Below are 23,105 nucleotides of genomic sequence, written 5' to 3' on the forward strand. Positions count from 1 at the left end.
AATGCAAGAGATGTGGATTCTGTCCCTGGAGTCAGGAAGATCCTCTGGAGAAGGGAATGGCACACAGGGAAGAATGTACAACTTGTAGGTGTTTTTGTGTTGCACAATTACGCATGCCAGAAGGCACCCACTGTGGAAAAAAAAAATTACACTGGAGCAGGGAGTGGTGGACAGAATGATTTGATTAGGTTCATAAGTTTCTTTTCTCAGTCACCTCTCAGACTCTCAGATTGGGCAATGGAGTACACAGTGAGGAGACATTAAATTTATGCTAATGCTCATTAGAGTGTTGATCTCCAAGGCTGTTCCAGCTATGAATTCTCCTGAATTTCTGATCTGCCAGGAAAAATAAACCTGAGCTCCCAATCATCTCTACATCACAGAGGTGTGCAAGACATGGTCAGCAAGTTGATTACATCAGAATTGTTCTAAATTGAATTTGAAGCTACATTTTTATAGTATATGGAAATATAGATTCTACCTTTATCATCTTACTTATCTCATTCCATTATCAATTTTTGCTTAAGAATATTACTTTAATAAATCAAATATTTATAAGTCCCCATCTCAGAAACTGCTTCCAGAGCATCTGACTTAACACAAATGCACTTAGCAAAGATTGTGATTGCAATCCACTAGTTCAATACATAGACAGATGTTCTAATTGTTTGCTTGGGTGATTAGCTGAAATCTCTACTTAACTGTGGCCTCCTACATATGAAGTTGAAAGATAGAAACTACTTGCTGAGAGGAGAAGAAAGAATCTAAGTGCTTAGGGATGTAGCCTTGTTACCTCAGTCCTTAATATATCTCTCAAACAGGTCCAGAAGGTCCCATTTCAACCTTAAAGTTGATAAATTTATTGGCGAGAGGAGTGACAGCATCTTTGCAATGCGCCACTGTGGCTGTTCTCTGTAAGAAAAAGATATTGTTGTTGAAACAGGGTTTCTTATTTCAGCAAAGATAAGGGATTATTGAGCTGTTGAGGCCAGCTGACAGCACTGAGCTGTCAGAGGCATGAGGAGCGTGGTGTCCACATTCAGATTGACCACTGCTGAGACCTCTGGTGGGTAGATAATGGACGATTAGGTGCCTAGTTTGCAAATATGATGCCACCCCCACATAGTGATGCTAGATCTGCTTAATAAGGAAAACAACTCTGGTGCAAATTTGAGTTACCTTAAAGAAAGGCAATGATCTTCCATTTTCCAAACTCAACTCAGTTCTCAGATCCAGGGTCGTTTGACAAAGGGAGAACTGGGAATATTTGAGAAAATATCTTCTAATAATATTAAAACCATGCACTGATGATCTTATTAACACATGATATGCTGTCAGGATATTCCTGAGGGAAACAATTAATTGGAGAAAGAAAATACCTAGATTCTATGGAGATTGCTAAACAACGAACTCCCTCTACCCCCAAACCTGGGGGCATAAAATACCATAAGTAGTTGAAAAAAGAAGGAACAAATGGCATAGTAAGAACTTTCCTTTCTATCAAGTGACATGTTGAGAATATTTTCCCTGAATTCACTTCCACAAGAGCTCAAATCCCCCTTTCAGTCAGTGACGTGTCACCTTGCTTGCAGATGAGCACTCTATCCTCTGTCTTAGAAATGTGGGTGCAGCTAGTCCTCATAGGATGTGTAGATCCTCCAAATTCTCACACCATCCTTATTCCTCTTACAGTCCCCGTGGCATGTGCAGAGGGAGGAGGGGAAATTTTCACTCATGGGTCTGGTCAGGGCCACCTGTCCCCATGAACAAAGTCCTTATTCAGCTCAACACTGCCACCATCTGGACAAAAACAGGAAGAAACCACAGCAGGCAGTGAGCTAAACCGGAGCAGTTTGGTTGGTGGTAACCATGAGCCTATTAGATCAGATCAGATCAGATCAGTCGCTCAGTCGTGTCCGACTCTTTGCGACCCCATGAATCACAGCACGCCAGGCCTCCCTGTCCATCACCAACTCCCGGAGTTCACTGAGACTCACGTCCATCGAGTCAGTGATGCAATCCAGTCATCTCATCCTCTGTCGTCCCCTTCTCCACTTGCCCCCAATTCCTCCCAGCATCAGAGTCTTTTCCAATGAGTCAACTCCTCGCATGAGGTGGCCAAAGTACTGGAGTTTCAGCTTTAGCATCATTCCTTCCACAGAAATCCCAGGGCTGATCTCCTTCAGAATGGACTGGTTGGATCTCCTTGCAGTCCAAGGGACTCTCAAGAGTCTTCTCCAACATCACAGTTCAAAAGCATCAGTTCTTCAGCACACAGCCTTTTTCACAGTCCAACTCTCACAACCATACATGACCACAGGAAAAACCATAGCCTTTACTAGACGGACCTTTGTTGGCAAAGTAATGTCTCTGCTTTTGAATATGCTATCTAGGTTGGTCATAACTTTCCTTCTAAGGAGTAAGCCTCTTTTAATTTCATGGCTGCAGTCACCATCTGTAGTGATTTTGGAGCCCAGAAAAATAAAGTCTAACACTGTTTTCACTGTTTCCCCATCTATTTCCCATGAAGTGGTGGGACTGGATGCCATGATCTTCGTTTTCTAAATGTTGAGCTTTAAGCCAACTTTTTCACTCTCCACTTTCACTTTCATCAAGAGGCTTTTGAGTTCCTCTTCACTTTCTGCCATAAGGGTGGTATCATCTGCATATCTGAGGTTATTGATATTTCTCCTGGCAACCTTGATTTCAGCTTTTGCTTCTTCCAGTCAAGCGTTTCTCATGATGTACTCTGCATATAAGTTAAATAAACGGGGTGACAATATACAGCCTTGACGAACTCCTTTTCCTATTTGGAACCAGTCTGTTGTTCCATGTCCAGTTCTAACTGTTGCTTCCTGACCTGCATACAAATTTCTCAAGAGGCAGATCATGGCAAATAGATGGGGAAACACAGTGGAAACAGTGACAGACTTTCTTTTGGGGGGCTCCAAAATCACTGTAGATGGTAACTGCAGCCATGCAAAATAAAAGACGCTTGCTCCTTAGAAGAAAAGTTATGACCAACCTAGATAGCATATTGATACTGACACCGAAGAATTGATGCTTTTGAACTGTGGTGTTGGAGAAGACTCTTGAGAGTCCCCTGGACTGCAAGGAGATCCAACCAGTCTATTCTAAAGGAGATCAGTCCTGGGTGTTCTTTGGAAGGACTGATGCTAAAGCTGAAACTCCAATACTTTGGCCGCCATTGGAAAATACCCTGATGCTGGGAAAGATTGAAGGCAGGAGGAGAAGGGGATGACAGTGGATGAGGTGGTTGGATGGCATCACCCACCCAATGGACATGAGTTTGAGTAAACTCCAGGAGTTGGCAATGAACAGGGAGACCTGGCTTGCTGCAGTCCATGGAATCGAAAAGAGTTGGACACGACTGAGTGACTGAACTGAACTGATCCAGGAGCCCTGGTCATTAATCCTTCTGCACTGACAGTTAGGCTGTTCTAATGTGATGAGCCCTATAGCTCAGACAATGGGAAGCTGGGGGGTGAATATATATGAATAAGCCCTGTGGAGTTGGGATATAAGGAAAGACATTTGGGTTTTCCTGTAAGGTCCAGAGCCAGTCTCCATTGCCTCATATCCTAAAGGTACTGATGAAGTGAAGTGAAAGTTGTTCAGTCATGTACAACTCTTTGTGACCCCATGGACCATACAGTCCATGAAATTATCCAGCCCAGAATACTGAAGTGGGTAGGCTTTTCCTTCTCCAGAGGATCTTACCAAACCAGGGATTGAACCCAGGTCTCCCACATTGTATGTGAATTCTTTACCAGCTAAGCCACAAGGGAAGCCCCAAGACACCGATACCGTCAGATAAACAGGAATATTTTTTAACTTCGGTATGATCTTTAGCATGGAGATGGAAGTGGCAACCCACTCCAGGACTCTTGCCTGGAGAATCCCTTGGACAGAGGAGTCTGTTGGGCTACAGTCCATGGGGTCGCAGAGTTGGACATGACTGAATGACTGACACACACACATGAGCCTTAGCAGCTGACCCATCAGGAAATACAGGAGGTTGGGTACAAAGGAAGAGCAGCCACTATAATCCTCAGGATATATTGCCAAGAATGTAGGATTGTTCTTGAAATACAGTGATTGTGTTAATGCAGTATCATGTCCTGTGTGTTCTAAACAACGTCCAAGGTGAATACGTTGAACAAGGTGAATACCAAAGAAATCTGAGGTCATCCACCTGAGTTTTCAATCAGTGAAGGATTAATACATTAATTATATTGGCCCTAACTTTCCAAAGAGAGTTGTAAATGTGCCTTGGTGTGTGTGAACACCACATCTGGCTTAACCCAGGCTTTCCCTTGTCACCAAATAAACCATGTTGCCACCAGAATTAGAGAAGCTGAGTATCATGTAGGAATACTCTCATCAAATAGACAGTAACTGGGGGAGAGAGACCCTTTTCAATTGGCATAATATGGCAGGCTAGGCAAAAGAACATGACACTGAAGGGAGTCTTCATGTTTTCAATAATACATTGAAAGGAAGAATGGCATACTAAAACAGAAGATTAAATCACGAACTGGTAAATCAAAGTACTATTTCAGGCTTTAATACATTTGAATGATCAACCAGTAGGGTTTTTTGCCCCATATGCCAGACTGGAGAGCCCTGCCAAAATACTCAGCACTGGGAAGGTATGGAATTGGGAAGACAGCCATTGCTTCAACTCTCAGAGTGGATCATCATGATATGCTGCTAGCTGAGAACATCAAGCCCCAGCATGCCTGGGAAAGGCATTATCTGCTGGAATTTGCAATGTTTTCTCTTGTAGGTGCCCATATTATTACTATAATATCTGCTTCCAATGACAGCCAGATACTTACCAAACAAGCCACCTCCATAGTAAAGAAATCACTTACTGACCACTCTACGCTTTGTGTGCCTAAGGATGGCATTTAAGAGTGTAAGAACTGATTATGAGGGGTGAAATGTTGGAGGTGACTATATCCATCAATTGTATTCACATTATATTTACCTTTGCTTGTATAATACAGACGTAATTGTTGGAGGAGGTCATTGAGTTTGACCCTCAATCCAGACCCTGGCAGTCAGAGGCTCTTCACCCCCTCCCTTGTCCTTGGAATGTACACTCTGCCCACTGTTCCCACAGTGGGAGCCATTTTCAAGGAGGCAGTCTTGAGAGAGCAACGTGTTTTGGAGACTATATGGATGGTATAGTCAACTGAATCCCATTAAGCCCTCTGTATAAATTTAAGATTCTGGCTGGCAAGTATTTGGATCTACTTGTGCAGTGGCCCAAGACAAGCCTTGTAAGTAAGTCCCCTGAGTTCTTATAGCCCCTGCCTACCAATCTGGAGTGGTCATTTCTTTTTCTGGACTCACTTTGCCTTCCACATACAGGAAGCAGTTTCAACTTTTACCAGGAAAGATCTGGGACCCACAATAATGCACATTTAGGATATATGGAAGCCATGTGTGTGTGTGTATATGTGTGCTCCTTAACATTTCTATAGTTTGGTTTGGCATCCTTGATATATAGACTCTTGATACTAACTGTTCCTATTAGCTTTTCCATATTGGAATATTCCACTTAAAAAGTTATTAATAGAAAGACATAGTGGAGGACCCTATTATTTTTAAAGGAAGGCCATGTTTTAGTAGCTATTCTGTTGATATTTTGAGAAACTGCTCTTGTCTTGCAACTGAGCATAGAAGGACTGAATGATTGACAAAGAACATTAGGTAACCATTTGAACTGAATTTCCCATCATGAATCTGGTGTTACTCATCCATCAGGGTCTAAAATAGTGCATCATTAGCAGCATTTCATTACTGGGTTGAAGTGATATATGGAGAGGGGAAAAGACAGTAACCTGAAGGCAAAATTAAGGTAATGAACTTGTAGGTCCTGTATTGACTCCTATCAGGATGTCCCCACTGCCAAAGCACATACATTTAGCCACTTTGGTATTTTAAAGTAATTATTTAACTGGGTTAAACATGTTTTTAAATGTGGTTAATGGTACAAGATGTTTCTGCATAATTTGGTGACGAAGCAAAAGTGAATTTTGGACATTATACCAGTAGTAGTTTCACTTGAGGAGCTGTAGACAATTGGGGAGGATAATGGATACAACTTATCCTCTTTGTCTGGAGAAAAAGATAATCTGAAATGAAGATTTATGGAATGTCATCAGGGAAGGTTAATGGTTTTGTCAATGTTTAGGAATTTTTAACAAAAGCTATTATAAGATTAGTTAAAAAGACATTTTTAGAAAAAATGGCATAGGAAGTCAAATTTAAAATAAGTGTGACTGAATATGAATGTCTGTCTAAATCTTTCTGCTGTACACAAGGGTTTGAAAAATCAGATCAGTAAGATAATCTAACCTGTAGAAATCAATGAATCTTTCCCCCTATCCTTAATGCCTTTAAAATGAATGTGCAAACAGCATGACCTTGTTGTTATGTGCTCATCAATATATATTTTTTTTCAGCAATAACGATCTCTCTACCAGTCCTGTTGAGTGTCCAATACTGCCAACAGCCAAGGCCATGCTACCCACTATCATAGGACCAGTAGCTAATGGAAGTCAGTTGACCCATCGGATGCCTGTCCATCATAGATGATGAAACAGGTACTTGTGCTGTAATTTGATTTTGTCTTCTCTGCTCCTATGCATTTGTCTATAATGTCATTCATTACAAAAATGTTCATATCACTACACACTTTATGCATAACTTTTATTATTTCTTTTCTTTATTTTTTAAATTTTATTTTATTTTTAAACTTTACAATATTGTATTATTTCTAAAATATTTTTTTGTGGTGGATAATTGGGAAACAGGTAATTTCTTTGGGATATGCTGATCTTAACACGTATATCATCTACATGAAGCTGGGTTTATGAAATGGGAATAAATTTCAAAAATCCTTGTAAGTTTGAGGTCAAGTCCTGCATGAATAACACATTCTGAACCAAGAAGTAATATATATCTTTATTTCTCTGACAGTCAGAACATATGGATGGTCCCCCAAGTATTATAATTAATACAAGAAATTTAACATCATATTTACTCCATTATAATCTTTACTGAATTGAAAAGCAGAGTTTTCCTCAGAAGAAATAATGCCACCAAAAGAATGGCTCAGAGAAGTTCAGAGTGATATTTTAGCATCTTATGCCACTGGAGAAAAAATCAGCAATTATCCATCTGTATGCCTATCTATCTATCTACATATTTATTTATCTCTCTTAGTCTGTTCAGACTGATGTAAAAAAAAAAAAAAAAAAAAAAAACAACACTGCAGACTGAGTGGTTTACAAAAAAACAGAAATGTATCTCCCACAGTTCTGGAGGCTGAGAAGTCCAAGAACAAGATACCATATCTTTGCATTCTGATGAGGATCCTCTTCCTGGGTCATAGCTGGCACCTTCTAGTTGTATCCGCAAATTGTGGAAGGGACTAGAAAGACCTCTGGGATCTGTTTTACAACAGACCAGTCTCATTCATGAGTGCTCCACCTTAATTACCTAATTATCTAATTATCTCCCACACACTAGAAATCTCTGGGAACACCATTACATCAGACCATTAGGAGTTTCACCTTAATTATGAATTTTGGAGGACACAAGTATTCTAACACCATTATCACAGATTTTTGCATTTTGGAGGATACAGACATCAAAATGATGACAATACGTGTGAGTTATCACAATGCTTGGAAACCTAGAATGCTGAGAATACTCCATGCACTGTCAAATCTACTGAGAAACAAAAGTTAAGGAAGTTGTACTGCAATACCATGAGGGGTTTCCCATGTGGCTCAGTAGTAAAAAATCTGCCTGCCAATGCAGGAGACTCAACTTTGATCCCTGGGTTAGAAAGATCCCCTGGGGAAGGGAATAACTACCCACTCCAGTATTCTTGCCTGGGAAATGCCATGGACAGAGGACCCTGGTGGGCTACAGTTCATGGGGTTGCTAAGAGTTGGACACAACTTAGCAATTAAACACTCATATGCTGTAACACCATGGAAGCTAGTACAGCTATTCAGCAGTAAAAATGACACTGCATTCTACCACAGTTTTTTTCTGACTTTTTTTTTTTTCTACTTTACAATATTGTATTGGTTTTGCCATACATCAACATGCATCCACCACGGGTGTACACATGTTCCCCATCCTGAACCCCCCTCCCACCTCCCTTCCCATACCATCCCCCTGGATCATCCCAGTGCACCAGCCCCGAGCATCCTGTATCATCCATCGAACCTGGACTGGCGATTTGTTTCTTAGATAATATTATACATGTTTTAATGCCATTCTCCCAAAGCATACCTCCCCTTCCTCTTCCACAGAGTCCAAAAGACTGTCCTATACATCCGTGTCTCTTTTGCTGTCTCACATACAGGGTTGTCATTACCATCTTTCTAAATTCCATATATATGCATTAGTATACTGTATTGGTGTTTTTCTTTCTGCCTTACTTCACTCTGTATAATAGGTTCCAGTTTCATCCATCTCATTAGAACTGATTCAAATGTATTCTTTTTAATGGCTGAGTAATACTCCATTGTATATATGTACCACGGCTTTCTTATCCATTCATCTGCTGATGGGCATCTAGGTTGCTTCCATGTCCTGGCTATTATAAACAGTGCTGCGATGAACATTGGGGTACACGTGTCTCTTTCCCTTCTGGTTTCCTCAGTGTATATGCCTAGCAGTGGGATTGCTGGATCATAAGGCAGTTCTATTTCCAGTTTTTTAAGAAATCTCCACACTGTTCTCCATAGTGGCTGTACTAGTTTGCATTCCCACCAACAGTGTAAGAGGGTTCCCTTTTCTCCACATCCTCTCCAGCATTTATTGCTTGTAGACTTTTGGATTGCAGCCATTCTGACTTTCTGAAGCCTGTTTTTTCACCTTGCTTATAGTTTCTTTTGTTGTGCAGAAGCTTTTAATTTTAATTAGATCCCATTTGTTTATTTTTGCTTTTATTTCCAATATTCTGGGAGGTGGGTCATAGAGGATCCTGCTGTGATGTATGTCGGAGAGTGTTTTGCCTATGTTCTCCTCTAAGAGTTTTATAGTTTCTGGTCTTATGTTTAGATCTTTAATCCATTTTGAGTTTATTTTTGTGTATGGTGTTAGAAAGTGTTCTAGTTTCATTCTTTTCAAGTGATTGACCAGTTTTCCCAGCACGACTTGCTAAAGAGATTGTCTTTTCTCCATTGTATACCAGAATTTTTAAATTTAACTTCCTACTATATATTGGATAGGTAATTATCCATTAGAAAACACATTCAGACATTATGATGAAGCAAATACAAATAAAAATGTGACATTTATTACTTACATGTCTTTGAAAACTTGTGTGCATGCTAAGAAGCTTCAGTCACGTCTGACTCTTTGAAACCCTATGGATTGTAGCCCTCTAGGTGGAGAGGGCAGTGGCACTCCACTCCAGTACTCTTGCCTGGCAAATCCCATGGACAGAGGAGCCCGGTGGGCTGCAGTCCATGGGTTCGCTAGGAGTCAGACAGGACTGAGCGACTTAACTTTCACTTTTCACTTTCATGCATCGGAGAAGGCAATCACAACTCACTCCAGTGTTCTTGCCTGGAGAATCCCAGGGACGGGGGAGCCTGGTGGGCTGCTGTCTCTGGGGTTGCACAGAGTTGGACACGACTGAAGCGACTTAGCGGCAGCAGCAGCAGGCTCTTCTGGCGATGGGATTCTCCTGGCAAGAATACTGGAGTGGGTTGAAATGCCCTCTTCCAGTGGATTTTCCCGACCCATGAATTGTACCCAAGTCTTATGTTTCCTGCATAGGCAGGAGGGTTCTTCCATTCGAGTCACCTATGAATCTAATTCATTTAATGAATATTTTCCAGAGCCTAACTTGTGCCAGTCTATGTATTGTGTGGCAAGATTAGAATTTTGAAAAAAAAAAAAAAAGATGTTAGATTTAGTTTCTATCTTTGTGAAATCTATACTGGATAACTGTCAGTGTATTGGTTGATCAACAAATATATACACATTTCCTCTGTTTCTTTCTAAGAAAACAAAGGTTTTAGAAATTATCTCTATTTATTACCATAAATTAGAATTTATGCTCACCAATCTATAAAATGCTAATATAAAAGTCAGTTCTTTGTTGCTTAAGGGAAAGTAGGAAGTGTGTTTTCTGTAAAAAGGGTATGAGGAATGAAATTGCATTTTGAGAAGGGTAAAGGAAGTAAGCCTGACTTACAAGTGGCTTTTTAGGATGGAAGACCATAGTAATGGGTACAAAAAGTGATAAGGTTTGTGAAAAGTGAACCCTGAGGAAAGAGTTTTGTATATGGTTAAGCCTAAGTTTGGGGCTTCCCTGGTGGCTCAGATGGTAAAGCTTCTGCCTGCAGTGCGGGAGACCCGGGTCCCTGGGTCACGAAGATCCCCTGGAGAAGGAAATGGCAACCCACTCCTGTACTCTTGCCTGGAAAATTCCATGGACAGAGAAGCCTTGTAGGCTACAGTCCCTGAGGTCACAAAGAGTCAGACACGACTGACTGACTTCACTTCCGTTTGGGCAAAGTTTAATTTATGAAGTCCTATGATGTTAAAAAACAGAAACCAGGATGTTACTTTTCTAATATTTAGCTGTGGCTCAGATACATGAAACATTTCAGTTAGTACTTCTTCATAGATCTTCTATTCAGAACCAAGGGTCACATAGAAACAAGTCTTCCACCAATCTTATTCTGAAGACCATAGCAGCAGTGTTATCATATTCAGTGTCTACTCTGAAGGATGTCAGTGCTCAGAACAAACAGTTGAAAAGTCTTCTGTGTAATAGGACTGTGATGCAAATTAGTCAACATTCTTGGCTGTGTAGCTGGTAAACTTGATCCTCTTGGATTTCCTTGAAAATATGCAAGTAACTTTAATGGTCATTTAATAAGTATCTTCCATAAAAGTGCCTAGTTTTGAGTTTATTATTTTTAGTTCAAAAGTAATAATAGCATAACTCTCTTTGTTGTTGTTCAGTTGCTAAGTTATATCTGACTCTGTGACTTCGTGGACTGCAGCATGCCAGGCTTCCCTGTCCTCCATTATCTCCCAGAGTTTGCTCAAATTCACATCTATTGAGTCAGTAAGGTTATCTAAACATCTCATCCTCTGCTGCCCACTACTCCTTTTGCCTTCTTCAATCTTTCCAAGCATTAGAGTCATTTTCAGTGAGTCAGCTCTTTGCATCAGGTGGCCAAAGTGTTGGCGTCAGCTTCAGCATCAGTCCTTCCAATGAATATTCAGGACTGATTTCTTTTAGAAATGACTGATTTGATATCCTTGCAATCCAAGGGAATTTCAAGAGTCTTCCCTAGCATCACAATTCAAAAGCATCATTTCTTCAGTGTTCAACCTTCCTTATGGCCAAACTGTCACATCTGTACATGACTACTGGAAAAACCATAGCTTTGACTATAAGGATCTTTGTTGACAAAGTGATGCCTTTGCTTTTGAATATGCTGCCTAGGTTTGTCATAGATTTTCTTCCAATGATGCAAGTGTCTTTTAATTTCATGACTTCAGTCACTGTCAGCAGTGATTTTGGAGCCCAAGAAAATAAAGTCTGTCCCTGCTTTCAATTTTTCCCCTTCAATTTGCCATGATGTAGTGGGACTGAATACCATGATTTTAGTTTTTTGAATGTTGAGTTTTAAGCCAGCTTTTTCACTCTCCTTTTTCACCCTCATCAAAAGACTCCTAATTTCTTTTTTACTTTTTGCCATTAGAGTGATACCATCTGCATATCTGCCGTTGTTGATAATTCTCTTGGCATTGTTGTGGCAAAGGAGATTGTGTAACTCAGTGAAGCTATGAGCCATGCCATGTAGGGCCACTCAAGATTGATGAGTCATAGTAGAGAGTTCTGACAAAATGTAGTCCAGTGGAGGAGGGAACGGCAAACCACTCCAGTGTTCTTGCAGTAAGAACCTCGCAGAGTACATCATGCAAAATGTAGGGCTGGGTGTATCACTCTATTATACTCCATTGAATACATTGCATGACTCCTGAGATCCCCTTATAGTATTGTATTGTAACTTCCTACCTCTATCTCCTCAACCAAAATATAGATTTCACAAGGGCAAGGACTGAATATAACCTCTTTTTTCAAAAATTTAATCTTGCCACATAATACAGCGAATGGCACAAATTAGGCTCTGGCAAGCAGTTATTAGTGAATTGGATAATTTACAAAGTTGCAAACATGTAAATAATAAATGTCACATTTTTATATGTATCTGCTTTTTCATAATGTCAGAATGTGTTTTCTAATGAAACTTGTCCAGTACATAACAGGAAATCAAATAAAAACATTTCTGGCAGAATGCAAAATAAAAATTCCTATAAATGATGCATTCAGCATAATTTGCTGTAAAAAGAGGAAGGTTTATGGGGAAAATATGACTTAGAAAAAGACCAATAAAGAAAAGATGCAAATTTGTAACCAGGGTGCAAAGTAAAACAAAACAGCCAGCCCTAATAAAATTTAACATGTTAATTTCCTAATAAGTACATAAACACTGTACTACAGGATTTTACCTTTAAAACACAGGGAAAACTACTTGAGATTTCCAAGCTCTGAGGAACAAAAGCACAAGATTTAATAAACAGTGTAGGTTCCATAAAAACCATTTCTAAGACAAAGCTCAAGGCCAATGTGAGCACAACATAAGAAATACAAGGAAAATGAACGTACAAATTACTGTGTTTTGTGGCTGTTTGTTTAATTTAGTTGTTTAATGGACTCTGCATTCACCTGATATTACTTAATAGCGACAAATGTTAGTGAATTGGGAAAAATAAGTTATTAAGCAATGAAACTTTTGCATCATACTGATGTCTTTTTTATATTAACCAGTCACATTCAATCCTCTTAATACAGTTTTCAACTACCACTCAAAATTATCAATGAATAAATTATGTGATATATGAAATTAATATCTTGAAAGTCTTAAAATGTCCTTTGATAGGTAAAATTTTAAATTATTAAAATTATTTTATTCCTAAGTATTTTATTCTTTCCGTTGCAATGGTGAATGGAATTGTTTCCTTAATTTCTCTTTCAGTTTTCTCATTATTAGTGTATAGGAATGCAAGGGATTTCTGTGTGTTGATTTTATATCCTGCAACTTTACTATAGTCATTGATTAGTTCTAGTAATTTTCTGGTGGAGTCTTTAGGGTTTTCTATGTAGAGGATCATATCATCTTCAAACAGTGAGAGTTTTACTTCTTCTTTTCCAGTTTGGATTCCTTTTATTTCTTTTTCTGTTCTGATTGCTGTGGCCAAAACTTCCAAAACTATGTTGAATAGTAATGGTGAAAGTGGGCACCCTTGTCTTGTTCCTGACTTTAGAGGAAATGCTTTCAATTTTTCACCATTGAGGATAATGTTTGCTGTGGGTTTGTCATATATAGCTTTTATTATGTTGAGGTATGTTCCTTCTATTCCTGCTTTCTGGAGAGTTCTTATCATAAATGGATGTTGAATTCTTCCATGGATTGGAAGAATCAATATAGTGAAAATGAGTATACTACCCAAAGCAATTTATAGATTCAATGCAATCCCTATCAAGCTACCAACGGTATTCTTCACAGAGCTAGAACAAATAATTTCACAATTTGTATGGAAATACAAAAAACCTCGAATAGCCAAAGCTATCTTGAGAAAGAAGAATGGAACTGGAGGAATCAACCTACCTGACTTCAGGCTCTATTACAAAGCCACAGTTATCAAGACAGTATGGTACTGGCACAAAGACAGAAATATTGATCAATGGAATAAAATAGAAAGCCTAGAGATAAATCCATGCACATATGGACACCTTATCTTTGACAAAGGAGGCAAGAATATACAATGGATTAAAGACAATCTCTTTAACAAGTGGTGCTGGGAAAACTGGTCAACCACTTGTAAAAGAATGAAACTAGAACACTTTCTAACACCATACACAAAAATAAACTCAAAATGGATTAAAGATCTCAATGTAAGACCAGAAACTATAAAACTCCTAGAGGAGAACAGAGGCAAAACACTCTCTGACATACATCACAGCAGGATCCTCTAAGACCCACCTCCCAGAATATTGGAAATAAAAGCAAAAATAAACAAATGGGACCTAATTAAACTTAAAAGCTTCTGCACAACAAAGGAGACTATTAGCAAGGTGAAAAGGCAGCCTTCAGAATGGGAGAAAATAATAGCAAATGAAGAACTGACAAACAACTAATCTCAAAAATATACAAGCAACTCCTACAGCTCAACTCCAGAAAAATAAATGACCCAATCAAAAAATGGGCCAAAGAACTAAATAGACATTTCTCCAAAGAAGACATGCAGATGGCTAACAAACACATGAAAACATGCTCAACATCACTCATTATCAGAGAAATGCAAATCAAAACCACTATGAGGTACCATTTCATGCCAGTCAAAATGGCTGCGATCCAAAAGTCTACAAGCAATAAATGCTGGAGAGGGTGTGGAGAAAAGGGAACTCTCTTGCACTGTTGGTGGGAATGCAAACTAGTACAGCCACTATGGAGAACAGTGTGGAGATTCCTTAAAAAACTGGAAATAGAACTGCCTTATGATCCAGCAATCCCACTGCTGGGCATACACACTGAGGAAACCAGAAGGGAAAGAGACACGTGTACCCCAGTGTTCATCGCAGCACTGTTTATAATAGCCAGGACATGGAAGCAACCTAGATGTCCATCAGCAGATGAATGGATAAGGAAGGTATGGTACATATACACAATGGAGTATTACTCAGCCACTAAAAAGAATACATTTGAATCAGTTCTAATGAGATGGATGAAACTGGAACCTATTATACAGAGTGAAGTAAGCCAGAAAGAAAAAACACCAATACAGTATACTAATGCATATATATGGAATTTAGAAAGATGGTAATAACCCTGTGTAATGAGACAGCAAAAGAGACACTGATGTATAGATCAGTCTTATGGACTCTATGGGAGAGGAGAGGGTGGGGAGATTTGGGAGAATAGCATTGAAACATGTATAATATCATGTATGAAATGAGTTGCCAGTCCAGGTTCGATACACGATACTGGATGCTTGGGGCTGGTGCACTGGGACGACCCAGAGAGATGGTATGGGGAGGGAGGAGGGAGGAGGGTTCAGGATGGGGAACACAGGTGTACCTGTGGCGGATTCATTTCGATATTTGGCAAAACTAATACAATATTGTAAAGTTTAAAAATAAAATAAAATTTAAAAAAATAAAATAAAGTTATTTTAATTTATGGATTGCCTCCAGGCATTTTGCTTTTCTGTATTATTGGTAATCCCCCCAAAAGCAGCTATATTTACTATTACTGATGGATGCTGTTTTCAGACTGGAAACTATACCTCTTTCTGTAAATTACATCCTACTTTCCTGCATTAGAAACTAAGTGATAATGAAGTGTGCATGCTCAGTGGTATCCAACTTTTGTGATCCTGTGGACTATAGCCTGCCAGGCCTTCTATACATGGAATTTTCCAGGCAGAAAATTGAGTGGGTTGCCATTTCCTTCTCCAAAATGGTAAGATATACTTGGAAAGTCACTTCAGAATTTTATTTAGATTCTGAGCTACAATATTCTTATATACCTTTTAATATGAGACTGCAGTATTTAAGGACCTGATTATTTTGAGTCAATAAAAAGATATACCCAAACCTAGCTATCAGTTGGCTAAAGTCAAGTCAGAACAGGGTACCAATGCATACAAAATAATTAACACCTCCCACACCCATCACTTCACTTCACACCTATACATCTTGAGATACCATTCAGTTCAATTTATGTAGATTTTGAATTTGTACATTCTGTAGTAATATCTCCTGTAACTTAAACATCAACCTGTAGATGATTTTATAGCTACTTTTATTTCCCTGTTACATGTTCTGAAACATAAAATGCTATATTTCCTGAAACATGAAATGTAATATTTTTTCTCAAAATATAAAGTGCTATATTTTCTGAAACATTAAAAATTATGTCTTCTGCTTTCCATTCATGAACTCATATATACAATTTTAAATCCATATTCCAATCACATTATTTCATTAATACTATCAAGTCTTCAGCAGAAAAGCAAAATTAGCTGTTGCTTATTTTTTTTTTACCTAATGTAGAAACAAAGCAGTAAAGAACAAACTGTACATAAGGATTGTAGAAAAGCAGAGAATAACTTCCCATATAATGTAGGGTCAATGAAGGCCAGTGTATCAAAACCCACAGGCTTTGCAATAGGAAAGCCTTCAGTTTCAATACCCCTCTACCCTTCATTAATTACAAGATCAGAGCAGTACACTTAATTCCTAAAACTATCATAGTACACATTTGTTGAAGCTAATAATTAATTATTTAATTTTGATGTTTATTTTATATTGAGTGTTCCCAATATTATAACATACACATGCACACATATTTCAATAATATTCTTATCCTCTTCTTATTCACACTCTTCAGTTCAGTTCAGTCACTCAGTCATGTCCGACTCTTTGTGACTCCATGAATCGCAGCACGCCAGGCCTCCCTGTCCATCACCAACTCCCGGAGTTCACTCAAACTTACGTCCATTGAGTCAGTGATGCCATCCAGCCATCTCATCCTCTGTCGTCCCCTTCTTCTCCTGCCCCCAATCCCTCCCAGCATCAGGGTATGAAAATTGGAAACAATGAGTCAACTCTTCACATGAGGTGGCCAAAGTTCTGGAGTTTCAGCTTTAGCATCATTCCTTCCAAAGAAATCCTAGGGCTGATCTCCTTCAGAATGGACTGGTTGGATCTCCTTGCAGTCCAAGGGACTCTCAAGAGTCTTCTCCAACACCACAATTCAAAAGCATCAATTCTTCGGCGCTTAGCCTTCTTCACAGTCCAACTATCACATCCATACATGACCACTGGAAAAACCATAGCCTTGACTAGACGAACCTTTGTTGGCAAAGTAATGTCTCTGCTTTTTAATATGCTGTCTAGGTTGGTCATAACTTTCCTTCCAAGGAGTAAGTGTCTTTTAATTTCATGACTGCAGTCACCATCTGCAGTGATTTTGGAGCCCCCAAAAATAAAGTCTGACACTGTTTCCACTGTTTCCCCATCTATTTCCCATGAAGTAATGGGAAATAAATTCACCCTCTTATTATTATGAAATCCATTGGCTTGTGGCTTCCCTTGTAGTTTAGTCAGTAAAGAATCTGCCTGCAATGCAGGAAACCTGGGTTCAATTCCTGGGTCAGGAAGATCCCTTAGAGAAGAAAATGGCAATTCACTCCAAAATTCTTGCCTGGAGAATCCCAGGAGAGAGGAGCCTGGCAGGCTACAGTCCATGGGGTTATAAGAGTCAGACATGACTTAGTGACTAAACCACCACCATTGGCTTGTACCACATTCCAATATGCTCTGTGCTTCCTAAATTGCTTCGGTCATGTCTGACTCTCTGCAACCCTATGGACCATAGTCCCCAGGCTCTTTGTCCATGGGATTCTCCAGGCAAGAATACTCAAGTGGGTTGTCATGCCCTCCTCCAGGGCATCTTCCCCATCCAGGGATCAAACTCACATCTTTTAAGTCTCCTGCTTTGGCAAGTGGGTTTTTTACTACTGGTGCCTCCTGGGAAGCCCACATGCCAATAACTTACTATAAATTAAATAATACTCTTTAGCTATTTATCCAGCAAGTATGTAATTTATTTTTATAAATACCAATCTTTGTGTTAATTTTTAATCTAACTGGGTAATTTGTACCATATAAAGCACTTTAAATTCCAGATAGGCAGACATGCAATACGAGCATAGTTTCACTTTAACAGACAATGTGTTTTACAAATTGAAGGTTTGTGGAAACCTTGTGTTGACAGATGATGGCTGGAAATTTTTCCAAGTAAAGTTTTTTTTTTTTTTTTTTCACTAAGATGTGTGCAAATTTTAGACATAGTACTATTGCACACTTACTTGACTACAGTGTGGTATAAACATAACTTTGATTTGCACTGGGAAACCAGTAACTTTGTGTGACTTGCTTTCTTTCAATATTTGCTTTATTGGTGATGGTGGTGGTGGTTTAGTCACTAAGTCGTGTCCGACTCTGTGACCCCATGGACTGTAGCCTGCCAGGCTCCTCTACCCATGGGATTCTCCAGGCAAGAATACTGGAGTGGGTTGCTATTTCCTTCTCCAGGGTAACTTCCCAACCCAGGAATCGAACCCAGGTCTCCCACACTGCAAGCATATTCTTTACTGACTGAGCTATGAGGGAAGCTTTATTGGGGTGGTCTGGAAATAAACCTGAAATATTTCTGAAGTATGCCTGTAAAAAGTAAACTTAAGATTCATGGGGCTATGTAAGTCATCTTAACACAAACTTTCATGTGCTTTTTTCTATTAAGAAATGTGGCTTTTGACCCCAGTTAAATGTTAGAATCTCTTGATAAATATTAAAAATATCATAGTCTGGCCACATAACAGAAATTCTAATTTAAATGGACTGGAGCCTCATAATCCTATATTTTAAAGCTTAACACTTAATTCAGATAGAAACCAGATTTGAGAATCAATAAGGTTACTAGCAAGGTATTAATATGGTTTTTGGGCTTCCCTGGGGGCTCAGCAGTAAAGAATCACCTATCAATACAGGAGACTCGGGTTTGATCCCTGGGTTGGAAAGATCCCCTGGAGAAGGAAATGGCAACACACTCCAGTATTCTTGCCTGGGAAATCCTATGGACAGAGGAGCCTAGCAGGCTACAGTCTATGGGTTCACAAAATAGACATGACTTAACACTGAATAGCAATGTGTCTTTAATTACTGAAATATTGTTGACATTCAGGCATATTTGTTGAAGTCTATCAGGCAAATTTCTAACTGGTTCTTAAGAACCCGTATAAACATCCTGTTATAGTCTCCTTCCCTGAGTAATGGCAGAACTTGTGAATATAATGGGATTTTCACTCTCTTGAATAACTTATCTCAGATTCCAATTTAGGAGACTGGATGTAGAGATTTGAAGCAAATGAGATTCTCCTTCTAGCTTAAAAAAAAAAAAAAAAGCTGTCATGTTTTGAGAAGGGCTTGTGACTAAGACCTGAAGGTAGCTTCTAGGAACTGAGGGAAAACCCTGCCAATAGACCACAAATCGACAACAGCAATGAGACTTCTGTACTAAAGCTGCCAGGGACTGAATTCAGCCAACAATTTTAATGAGCTTGATAGAGATGCTCAGAAGGGACCACAGTCCTGACCAACAAATTGACTTCTGCCTGGAGACACCCTGAGCAGAAGATCCAGTTAATCCCTGCCTGGACTTCTGAGATGATAAATTTATGCTGTTTGAGTTGCAAAATGTGTGGTAATTTGTTAAGAACAGTGATAGTATGTGAGTCAACAAATACCTATTTTTAGTATGTAATGCAAGTGAATTCCATATTATCATTTTTATTTAGACGGAGATCATTATTGAAAATCCTTTATTTTTTGTTCAATTCCTAATCTTTCAGTAGATACTAGTCAAGAAATGATGTGAAAGACAATTTGATGAGAGAAGTTATTATGAATAATATTAATGGGTAATTGTGTATCCAATTATAATGAAGAGATTGCAAAAGATGTAGATCTTTTGTAATCTGATGTAGGTACAAAGGATTTCAAATTTTAAAAGGAAGGGATAAAGTGCTTACTAAGAACAACAGTTCTCTTCTAAGCAATCTTTACTCACACTCAGTTCAGTTCAGTCGCTCAGTCGTGTTCGACTCTTTGCAACCCCATGAATCGCAGCATACCAGGCCTCCCTGTCCATCACCAACTCCTGGAGTTCACTCAGACTCACATCCATCAAGTTGGTGATGCCATCCAGCTATTTCATCCTCTGTCATCCCCTTCTCCTCCTGCCCCCAATCCCTCCCAGCATCAGAGTCTTTTCCAATGAGTCAACTCTTCGCATGAGGTGGCCAAAGTACTGGAAGTTCAGCTTTAGCATCATTCCTTCCAAAGAAATCCCAGGGCTGATCTCCTTTAGAACAGACTGGTTGGATCTCCTTGCAGTCCAAGGGACTCTCAAGAGTCTTCTCCAACACCGCAGTTCAAATGCATCAATTCTTCCGTGCTCAGCCTTCTTCACAGTCCAACTCTCACATCCATACATGAAGCCTTGACTAGATGGACCTCTGTTGGCAAAGTAATGTCTCTGCTTTTGAATATGCTATCCAGGTTGGTCATAACTTTCCTTCCAAGGAGTAAGCGTCTTTAATTTCATGGCTGCAGTCACCATCTGCAGTGATTTTGGAGCCCCCCAAAATAAAGTCTGACACTGTTTCCACTGTTTCCCCATCTATTTCCCATGAAGTGATGGGACCAGATGCCATGATTTTCATTTTCTGAATGTTGAGCTTTAAGCCAACTTTTTCACTCTCCACTTTCACTTTCATCAAGAGGCTTTTTAGTTCCTCTTCATGCTATCCCCTAATTTGAGCCACCTACTCTATTCATTAAGGCTAGTGTCTTGATTTCCCTCATTGGTTTTCTTAGACTGACACCACTGATTCAAAATATTTGGCAAAACTAATACAATATTGTAAAGTTTAAAAATAAAATAAAAAAATATTTCTTTTTAAAGTCACATTGTTGCAGTCTCTTAATGAAAGTATTTTGTTATGCACTTACAATCACTTAATATTCTTGGATACCTATTCTACATTGAAAATATTCTTCAAAATTGAAATCAACTTTCCATTGTTTTTCAGTACCTAGTGTTCCTACTGAACAATCCACTGTCTTTTTTATTCTTATTCTTTTATAAAATTCTGCCTTTGCTGATGGTGGTAGCTGTGATCTTGGCACTCTTGATAGCAAGTTAATATTATATTATAATGGTATTAATGAATTTTTAAATCTGAGCATAAAAATTATCAGTTTCCAAGTTTTTCTCATTATTCTCAGATTATTTATGAATGTTTTCATTATATTAAATATGATAATTGAAATTTTACTTATTTCAGGTCTCCAAAGAACTGGTCATTTTTATCTGAATCAATCAAAGTGGGTCCATCTGGTTTACTTACTTGGAAAATGGCACTAACCAGACTTATGCTAGCTATGATTACAGGTTTGGTGCTTCTTGACCAGCTTTCTTTTCTTTGGGTTGATGCAAGAACAGGCAAGAAGAAAATTCTATGTTAGAAGCAAATAGAAAATTTAACTGCTGTTGTGTACTCCTTGTCTTTTCTGTATCTCAGTGATACTAGGTTAGCCCCCTGCTTTTACTTGCTCCATAAGCACATGAATCTGGACTTTCATCAAATCTCTAGCTTCAAGCATCACCTCTTTCTCTGCCTTCTATCACAATTTTGATTTTTTTTTTAAAATTGATTTTTCTTAACTGACCGTTGAAGAATTGATGCTTTTGAACAGTGGTGTTGGAGAAGACTATTGGGAGTCCCTTGGACTACACGATCAAACCAGCGACTCCTAAAAGAACTATGCCCTGAATATTCATTGGAAGGACAGATGCTGAGCCTGAAGCTCCAATACTATGGCCACCTGATGCAAAGAACTGACTCCATAGAAAAGACCCTGATGCGGGAAAAGACTGAAGATAGGAGAAGAAAGGGACAACAGAGGATGAGATGGTTGAATGGTATCACTGACTCGATAAACATGAGTTTGAGCAAGCTCTGGGAGTTGATGATGGACAGGGAAGCCTGACATGCTGCTTTTCTATGGGGTCATAAAAACTCAGACATGACTGAGTGACTGAACTGAACTGAACTGCCACTTTGTTATTGCCATTTATTCTTAATTCATGTCAGTCATTTCATTAAGCTATATATATTCTTTAATTTAAATTTATATATTTTAATTGGAGGCTAATTACTTTACAATATTGTATTGGTTTTGCCAAACATGAATCCACCATAGGTATACATGTGTTCCCTATCCTGAACCCCCCTCCCTCCTCCCTCCCGGTACCATCCCTCTGGGTCACCCCAGTGCACCAGCCCCAAGCATCCTGTATCCTGCATCGAACCTGGACTGGCGATACATTTCTTAGATAATATTATACATGTTTCAATGCCATTCTTCCAAATCATCCCGCCCTCACCCTCTCCCACAGAGTCCAAAAAACTGGTCTATACATCTGTGTCTCTTTTGCTGTCTCGCATAAGCTATATTACCTTTCTGTAAAGTCATACTAATGGCACATTGATTTTTATATGACTCAATTTGAAAAAAATTGGCAATGCTATATTTTTATTTTTTTTAATTAAGAGCAACATAGTACCTTAAGTTATGCATTAAATAGTAATAAAGATAAAATGAGATTGATATAATAATTTCTGGAATGTTATTTCATTTTATGCCTTCACATTAAATAGATTACACAAAATATCTAGAATTTAAATTATTTAAAATCATGAACGATGTTTCTATTTATTATTTATCTCTTCCTCGTGAAAGCATTGAATAGGGTATCAACAAATATCTACCAAATGAGCACTTTAGAGATTTTTTTCATTTTTTCAATGAGAAATATTTCCATTTATTTGGGGAATACAAGTGCTTCAGATTTAAAAATTTGTCTCTCTCTTAGTCACAGGTACACAAAGAAATTAAATATTACAACAAATATAGTCAGGTCTTCTGTCTCTAAATGTATACATTTATTTTACTTTTAAGTGGGACAATTAGAAAAGAAATTTTAGCTAAAGGAAAAGGAGAAGTGTAGGAGTTAGAAAAAATTAATCCCATAATTTATATGGCTAGCACAGAAAAACTTCAACCTGTTCCATAAGCATTCCATCTACAACAAATAAAATGGATAATTTTATTTTATTAAAAAAATATATATGTAATATGTGTGTGTGCATGTGTGTGTGTGTGTGCTCAGTCATGTCTAACTCTGTGACCCTGTGGACTGTAGCCCATCAGGCTTCTCTGTCAATGGAATTTTCCAAGCAAGAAAACTGGAGTGGGTTGCCATTTTCTACTCCAGGGTATCTTTTTGATTTGGGGATTGAATTGGATTCTCTTGCATCTCCTA

Source organism: Bos mutus, chromosome 20, assembly GCF_027580195.1.
Source record: "Bos mutus isolate GX-2022 chromosome 20, NWIPB_WYAK_1.1, whole genome shotgun sequence".
Classification (NCBI taxonomy): Eukaryota; Metazoa; Chordata; class Mammalia; order Artiodactyla; family Bovidae; genus Bos; species Bos mutus.